Source organism: Ursus maritimus, assembly GCF_017311325.1.
Source record: "Ursus maritimus isolate PB19 chromosome X unlocalized genomic scaffold, ASM1731132v1 scaffold_X1, whole genome shotgun sequence".
Classification (NCBI taxonomy): Eukaryota; Metazoa; Chordata; class Mammalia; order Carnivora; family Ursidae; genus Ursus; species Ursus maritimus.
The window spans coordinates 114583279-114592230 of NW_024423319.1; the positions used below are offsets into that span (position 1 = coordinate 114583279).

At 46.8% G+C, this 8952-nt stretch overlaps 1 protein-coding gene and 1 long non-coding RNA gene across 2 annotated transcripts in view; both read left to right on the forward strand.

Moving 5' to 3' along the window:
* Window positions 1-8952, forward strand: part of GPM6B (glycoprotein M6B) — a 199001-nt gene that overhangs the window by 33552 nt on the left and 156497 nt on the right. The gene's annotated exons all lie outside the window — the stretch shown is intronic.
* Window positions 5935-8952, forward strand: part of LOC121103566 — a 16580-nt gene continuing 13562 nt past the window's right edge. The window contains exon 1 of the long non-coding RNA XR_005835822.1: window positions 5935-6295. This is a non-coding gene — a long non-coding RNA (uncharacterized LOC121103566). The remainder of the gene's footprint in view (window positions 6296-8952) is intronic.

An 8952-nucleotide genomic window follows, 5' to 3' on the forward strand; every position in this document is an offset into this window, starting at 1 on the left:
TTTTTTTTTTTTTTATATAGCGGGCAGAGAGAGAGCGAGGCAGAGAGGGGCAGAGAGAGAATTCCAAGTAGGCTCCACATGGAGCCCGATGTGGGGCTCGATCTCACGACCCTGAGATCACAACCTGAGCAGAAATCAAGGGTCATCTGCTTGACTGAGCCACCCAGGTGCCCCATACTTAGAGTTGTATTTCTTAACCCTTCAATGTGTATAACATGGTACTATCATTTTTATTGGGTATTATCTTATTTTTTTTTAAAGATTTTATTTATTTATTCGACAGAGAGCACAAGCAGGGGGAGCAGGGAGGGAGAAGCAGGCCCCCCGCGGAGCAGGGAGCCTGATGCGGGACTCGATCCCAGGACCCTGAGACCATGACCTGAGCCGAAGGCAGACACTCAACAGACTGAGCCACCAGGTGTCCCTCTGTCTTATTTTAATATGTGTTACTGATGATGTTTTTGAGTGTTGGCATCTCTAACCCCATTTTCCCCATAAGCCCTGTGTTTTTTAATTGTGTCTTTGGGAAGAAGTGGTGATTTTTTTTGGCCTGCCTCTGTGGCACAAGGGATGTACCAATCTTTTGTATTTAACCTTCCATGTGACTTTACCCTATTGAATAAGTTGTTTTGAAATTGAAAATACTTTGTAATACTATATACTAAAGTTCTGTTATTTACTTGGAATCCAAATGAGAAGGGATAGATTTCTTTGCCAAAAACGCCCAAATTAACGGCAATTAAAAATCTTACAGCTGGAGAGGATGATTAAACGGGAAAATGTTTATTCATGCCAGCTCGTTTTGGACATCTTCCGATAATCGCTGCATGTCGTCCTCGTGGCCACCTGCTCAGGTGGTCAGGAACTGGAGGCGGAGAGATTGCCCAAGGTCCCTGCAGCCTGGCAGTGACAGCTGAGGGCTGGCTGCATGGTCCCCACGCTGGTCCCTGTCCCTGAGCCTCATGCTTCCCACCGGCTCTCCTACGTTTCTGGCTTCTGCCCACAGGAAGTACTAGCAAGTTCTTGCGTGTTTTCTGACAGTCCGCTTACCCAAGACGACTACATTGGGGTCTTAGAAAACTTTGACTTTGAAGAGATCTTTTTTTTTTTTAATCAGTGTTTCTCAGTCTTTTTATTTATCTCCCCCCGCCCCCGCAAGAAGACTTTTTAGACTTCTTTTCCTAATGGCCTCCCGGTGAAATCTTTGTACCACGGGTACACGGTATACATGTTTATGTACGGTGTGTGTATTTGTACTTAATACAGAAAAAGAGTGAGGTCGTATTTTGCTCCTCAACCCATTTTCATCCCGTTGGAGGGCATGGTGATCTTGCCCCTGTTGAAAACGCACGTTCTGTATCTTCAGTTCCTTTCAATAAATAGGTCTGCTTTTGAAATTAGTAACAGACTACCTTAGAACAATATACTTGACTTCGTGGGGGATGCGTGCTGTTGTTGGGTTGTGTTTCCTATCACTTTGTGAGTAAGCCTGGTGGGGAGTATGCAGTTAGTGACCCTGCCACCGAGCTAATCCCCGTGCGACAGCGGGGCCGAAGAGCCGGGGCATGATCCCTACCTGCTTGGTTTCTTTCCCTCCCTCCCTCCCTCCCTCTCTCTCCCGCTGTCCCTTTCTCCCTCTCTCTCTTTCCCCCCTCTCACATGCGGCCAGAGACAAATGGAAAGAAATCAGCCGTGGAGTAGTAAGTGACTCTGGAGTGCCGGCTGTATTTGGCGCCTCCAGTTATTACATCGTCGTCTTTATGAGACTCTGCGTGCTAGATGCCAAGCTAGGGTATTAGATGAGCGCTTTCTAGACTTTAATGTGCATCAGCAGTGGCCGTGGATCTTGTTAAAATACAGATTCTGCATCGGCAGATCAGAGGCGGGGCCTGGGAATCTGCATTTCTGACAGGCTCTCAGATGCTGCTGGTCCTGGGGCCACACTTTGAGCAGCAATATCCGAAGAGAACACAAAGGCTGCTATAAAGGGTCCTCAAGCTATTCTCAGAATTCCAGAAAGTCTAAATCCGTGGTTCTCAGCTGGGGGTGATTTGTTCCCTAGGGGCCCTTTGGGAGTGTCCATCTCGGGGTGGCGCTGGCGACTAGTGGGTAGAGCCCAGGGAGGCTGGTCAGTGTCTTACAGTGCATGGGACCGCCCCCAGCACAAAGAATGATCTGGCCCCGGTGTCCGTAGGGCCTAAAGAGGAAACCCTAGCCTAAAGCAAGCTCCACATTCCCCTCCAGTGAGACAGCACAGACTCCTACAAATCTCCCTTCTCCTTCCTGACCAGAGGGACATGAACGTGGCGTGGTGGCACCAAATCGTCTGTGGTGGCCCAGCGCTGCCATTGGCGTTAATAGATGGGCCTAACAGTTTAACACGGGGAGGGAAATTAACGGTGATCTGGAGGAATGCAGTGAGGTAGATTAAAGGAAAGCATTTGGAATCCTGACATCTGCAGGGAGATCTCCAGATGCGTGTGGCAGGAGACCGCGCCCAAGGAAGGGTGCAATGGCCTGCGTCTGGTGCAGTGTGAGTGCGCTGGACGGCGGACCCAGCAGTGCATGCCGGCCGCCGCTGTCGATTGGAGTGTGATGTGTGGGAGTCCATCTGGACGTTTTTGGGACAGACATGGGACATTCCTTTGGATTCTTGACTATGACTTGCAGCTGGGTAGGAAAATGGTGCAGTGTTATGATCCACAGATTGAAAACTCTTTAACAATAGACATAATTTGCTGTGGAAGATTTTCCCCTTGAGAGAATAACAAGTACAGATTGAGGCCTGGATGGGATGTGCGTGTGGCAGCATCTGGATTTTCACTGTTTTTAAAGATTTATTTATTTTTTTTGAGAGAGAGAGAGTACACACGAGCAGTGGGAGAGGGAGAGAGAACCTCAAGCAGACTCCACGCTGAACTTGGAGCCTGACGCGAGGCTCGATCTCAGGACCCTGAGACCACGACCAGAGCTGAAACGAAGAGTCGGATGCTTAAGCGACTGAGCCACTCAGGTGCCTCTGGATTTTTAAATGGAATAATAGAATCAGTTTGTATTTGAATCATTTAAAACAACAAGAGCGAGAGGTAAAGGTAGCTTATGTGAGAATGGATTATTTGAAAGTTCTTTTCTGTCAAGTGTAAGTTTCCATTTGGGTTCAAAGAATTTAATATTATGCAGTTTGCTCCTGTGAGGTATTTGTAAGTTTCCTCCAACTAGAGTCTTTCTTGGAAGAGGACATGCTAGTCCGCTCATGTGAACTGGATCATGCCGATCCACTCCTAAGAGGGAGACAAGGTTTGTTGGGTCATTTAAGATGATTTTAGAACTTGTTGACCCTGAAGTACAGAAGCATCTGAAAAATGCAATTCTAACAAATCCCAAGGCCAGTGGAATTTTATAGACCGAGCTCAGCTGTTGGGCAAGAATTGTTGAGCCTCCCTCCGTGTTGTATATACTTAAGAAAATCCAGACTTTTTCCTGCAAGTAAAAACATGTCTGCTGAACAGTTCCTTCATCATCTGGAATAAATGTTTCTTACTTTTTGTTCCCACTCGTAGAACCAAGTTAATCAGCTGAACCATCACAATTTCTCTTGTTTAATTTTTAAAATGCTAGACTGCCCTATTGTCTGCCTGTCTCTATGTAATTCCTCTGTTAGACCGAACCATATGAAATTGCCAACGTGTGACCACTTTTTCTGCTTACGGAATCAGCAGTCGCCTATGGTTTGGTCTAATATTGAGTAATGTATTTTAAGCCTCGTGTTAAAACCAGCTTATAGAAGCACAAGCAGTAAGTAATATGTAGGTATAATGTGTGTTTTTCTGAATAGCTGGCTTTGCCTGTTGTGTTTTTCATCTCTCTCTGGGGTATGGTTTCACACCAGTAACACCTTTCACTTCGGGGTGGCACTTGAAACTCCACAATGAGTGAGTCACAGTGCTTCATTCTGTTATTTTCCAGGCATACAGAAGTCTCGTCTCTCTTAACTTTTAAAGGGATGAACTCCTTATCTTCTAGCTACATATGTTTTTAAATTCTTGTTCATAAGCACTATATTTAAGATTTAAAAAAAAAAGCCCTAATTGTGTCTCAGCATTTCTGTTCCATCAACTGGACACTAATATTTGACAGCTACTCCTGGAGGGAAAATGGGGATTTTGAGGTCACAGAACTTTCTGGAACACTGAGATTTAAAAATCAGTTGCTTTGCAGCTAATCTTCTAAGGTCCATTACTAATTTCCGTGATGAGGATATAAATTGTATCATTTTTTGAAGATAATTAACTGTGCAGTACCTATTACCATCTCTTGGAACTTGCAGTCCTGAATATACAGTCTGAAAAATCCTGTTCCATGCTAGTTACTTTCCAGAAAGGTTTTTTACTAATTGGCTACGATTTTGTCCCCCCAGATGATATCTGTTTTTTTTTTTCCAGCTTTTGCTCTGTTCCAAAATACACATGGGCTTGACCTAAGAATTTTGCTAAAGGAATATTATTCCCCTCTAGGGAAATGAAAGCAGCATGTTTCAACACAAGTTTAGAAATCTTAAAACAACCAAAAATGAAAAAAAAAAAGCAGATTATATGAGATTCTGCAGAAATTAGACTTCCAAGTTCAATAGTGGCCATTGTGCGTGCCTTTGCTGTGGGGCAGGGTCATAGCCGGGAGATGCTAAGGAGCTTACTGGCCCCACCGGGCTGTTGCGATTATGTGGGTATATTTAGAAGCTGTAAAGAAACCAAAGGGCATCAGCCAAGATGCCCCCAGCCCACACTCTCAAATTAAGATCTCTCATTACGAGAAAAATCCCCATAAGAAAATATTTGCATGGCAAGTAACGATGAGGACTTTTCTCATCAAAATGATGTTGTAACGTTTCAGGGAAAGCAGTGACTGCAACTTGCTTACTGTTACCCTCTATGTCTCTGAGGGCTAAGAGGTTGTCAGAGACGATGGGGCAAGGGCGGGATATACGGGAGGCCTGCGTTGGCTCTTTGCTTATATAAACCTCCATGTTTTAGCAAATTTATATATTATTTCCTTCAAAGAGGTTAAGAGCAGCAGACTGCTTTTGCTGCAGAAGCAAGCTATAAAATACAAAATGGTTCCATAGCAAATCACCTTCCAGAAAAGAACCCAACATCGTATTTCTTTTTTTTTTTTTTTTTAATATTTTATTTATTTATTTGACAGAGAGAGAGACAGCCAGCGAGAGAGGGAACACAAGCAGGGGGAGTGGGAGAGGAAGAAGCAGGCTCATAGCGGAGGAGCCTGATGTGGGGCTCGATCCCATAACGCCGGGATCACGCCCTGAGCCGAAGGCAGACGCTTAACCGCTGTGCCACCCAGGCACCCCCAACATCGTATTTCTGACCAACTGTTTGATCTGCTGTGTTATTTATTCTCATGAGGTTTTACGAATTTTTGTTCGACGTAAATAATTGGTGGCAAGTGAATGTATGAAGCTGTGATTTAGTTCGTAGCAGGAAGTTACAGTAAAATAGCTCCGCCTGTGATTCAGCTATTTCGGAGCAGTATGCTAAATTAGGAGTATTAATTTCTAACCATAAGACAAATGAAATAGACACTTCAGATCCATGGAGGAAAAGAACTGCCTTCTACAGACTCTCATAGATCAAGTTTGGGTGGCAATTGCGTGATAAGCTTTCACCGTCTAGCTTGTCCGATACGCTAGATTTCACAGTGTTTTCTCTAAATTTACCATAGTAGCACAGCATAGTTTTTTCCCCCCAAGTCTTTTGGTGCCGGAGTGGGGGTTAGTTTGGAGAGGAAGGGTTCTGTGTCATGCATGCGGCAACTGTGAGACACACTCATTTAATCTGTGGCTTGCTTAAAGGCTTGGTGGACAGAGATGTTTTGAGTCACCCGGAGGGGGTCAGAGTGGCCAGGCTGCGCTTCTTTGCCTCCACTAGGCTCTGTGGAAACGGCATCCCTTGAGATGTCCCGGAGTGAGAACCCTTCCCCAAGCGACAGTGAGCTGCAGTCTTGGAACCAGCTTTGCTTACCCCTTGGGGGGGGGGTCCGACTCCACGCCAGCAAGTTCTCCCCACGAGGTCTCTGAGGCCTGGAGACAGAATGCCCTGCAGGGCTGCAGCCTGTTACACTAGCTCTCCAGGCGTGTTTAAGACCGCAGGGAGAGGAGGAGAGAGACCTGCGGCAGAGTACCGCCTCCCCGCCCTCGGCGAGGGCAGTAAACCAGCTCTGTGCAACGTGGCCCCTCGTGGACGTGGGGGATTCCAGTTCGTGGGTGAAAGTAAAGACACCGGTGAGCACGTGGCTTCTGGGGTCTGAGCCTTTCCTTGCAGGTTATTAAAAATCTTGGGCTCGGGGCACCTGGGTGGCTCAGTTGTTAAGCGTCTGCCTTCAGCCTGGGGCCTGATCCCAGGGTCCTGGGATCGAGCCCCGCATCAGACTCCCTGCTCTGCTGGAAAGCCTGCTTCTTCCGCTCCCACTCCCCCTGCTTGTGTTCCCTCTCTCACTGGCTGTCTCTCTATCTGTCAAATAAATAAATAAAATCTTAAAAAACAAACAAACAGACAAAAAAAAACCCTTGGGCTCTCCAGAGACCAGTAACCAAAGTGCACAGCACTTCGTGATCCCGGGGCTCCTTCTCTCTGCCTGCCTCTTTGGCCATTAGGTCAAATGTGACCGTTGCTTTTCATTAGGCTCGGCCCTCAGATGCAGAGCAGGGAAAAGAAGGGAAATTGAGGCTAGTACATTCTGTAGGTCGTCATCAGCTCCAGTTGTACGTTGTTCAGAGAGAAGGGGGAAGCCAGTATTTGACAGGAAGAATGTGGTTTTGTTGTAGATCCAGTCCGTGTGGCCGGCAGGGGGTCCCACGCTAGCTGGTAAGTCAGTTTCGGCCAGGAGGGAAATCTGGTTATTTGAGAAACTCAGATAATGATAACGAAGCCTTTCAGATGGAATTCTTAGGTATGAGATCCTGAGGATCCTTGAGACCATGTTTAAGAAATGCTACATTTAGAATGAAAATCTTTAACTCGGTAGAAGTTATGATACACACACCTGCCAACTCAGGTATGTAATTTGGGCTTCAAATCTGGTTATAAAATGGCCATCTGGATCTGCAGTTGGCACACTCTGGCCCATGGACCAAATCTGGCCTGCCACCTGGTTTTGAACGGCTCACAGGTTGAGAATGGTTTTTATATTTTTAGGTGGTCGAAAGAAAAAAAGAATACCATTTCATGATCTGTGCAGACTGTATGAAATTCACATTTCAGTAACTAAAGTTTCGTTGCAGCACAGCCGGGCCCATTCATTTTCATACCATCTGTGGCCGTCGTAGTGCTCTGGTTGTGGCACAGGCTGCATGTGGCCTCCGAAGCCTAAAGTATTTACTGTCTGGCTCTTCACCAAGGGAGTTCACTGACCCCTGACTTAGGCAATCCAGAGTACGCCTGCGGGAAGTTTGGTTAGATAACCTTCCAAATGAAATCCGGGTACTTATGGTTGTTTGTGGAGAGCTGGTACCTGCCTGAGGATAGGTCTCCTGAGACACCTGCTCAGGATGAGGCTGCGTGACAGTGTGAGTGTTGAGTCAGCCTCGCGTGGCTCAGGGCCCCTGCCCTCCATAGGAAGCCCTCGGGTGACCCCACGGTGCTCATTGTGCCTCAGCTGCGCTTGCCTGCCCTGCGAAACCTTCCCCGGGCCTCCGAATGAGTAGAGTGACTCAGGAAAGCTGGGCCTCTGCTTTTGAAACCTCACGGGCGAGCCCTCTCTGCCTGTAAGTGTCTGTCGGGAGTTTGGACGGAGGAGGTAACGGGGGCCTCCAGGCGAAAACTCCCATAGAGGTTCGGTTCTGGCTGCTAAAGGGAAAAGTCCTCTCTTCATCCTTCCCTCGGCCCAGAGGCCTTCCATTCTCCTCTTGTGTCTACAGCTTTCAACCTTAAACTGGTGATTGGAGGCATGATTTCATGCTCCTCGCCATGCTGGGAATTTTGTGAAAGATCTCAGAAATCGATTCGATCGTTGACGAAAGGGACACATACATTTTTTACAAGTCTCAGTTGGTTTATCCCTGTATTTCCAGCCCCACCGCCCACAATTTCCCCATGTCGACTTTGTGCTTTCTTCATGGCGGCCCATTCCTGTCTCCCCACGGTTGCCATGATCTTTCATCATGCTACGCCTTCGCGTGTTCTGTTCCTGTTCCCTTCCTCACCTTGTCTGCCTCACTAACCCCTGCTCTCTTCCGTCAGTATTCCTCTCAGAGCCTCCCCCCTCCCATAGACAATTTCATATTCTCTCCTTTGTGGCACCATTCTGCAGAAGATGTGCCTCTCCTACCCGTTGGATCACGTGGTTTTCCAATTACTTGGGTCCATGTCTAGTTCCTTCATGAGCCTGAAAACACTTTGAGGACAGCGATTGCAACTTGTTAAATTTGGCACCAAGCCTGACCCATGATAAGGTGCTTAATGAACTTGGGTCTAATGGACAAATGGTCACATGTGCATTAACTGGTTGGTTCACTGCTTACGATGGAAGACTAAACATGTTTCGTATTTGTAGAAGATCATTCTTGGAACTCCCTTCTCTGGAATAGGAAAAGTTGGTGCATTCTTTTGAGCTCCTAAGTTTTATCCTTAAGCCTGTCCTTGCCTTTCTGCTTTAGTGGTAGGACCAGACTTTGGAGTGATGAGTGTTGAGAGTGTGAACATCTTCCCCTCTTGTTTCCTTTCTTTCTTTCTTTCTTTCTTTCTTTCTTTCTTTCTTTCTTTCTTTCTAAGATTTTATTTATTTGGGAGAGAGGAAAGAGAACATGAGTTGGGGGAGAAGCAGAGGGAGAAACAGGCTCCCCACTGAGCAGGAAGCCCGACCAGGGCTCGATTCCAGAACCCCGGGATCATGATCTGAGCTGAAGGCAGCCGCTTAACTGACTGAGCCACCCAGGCGCCC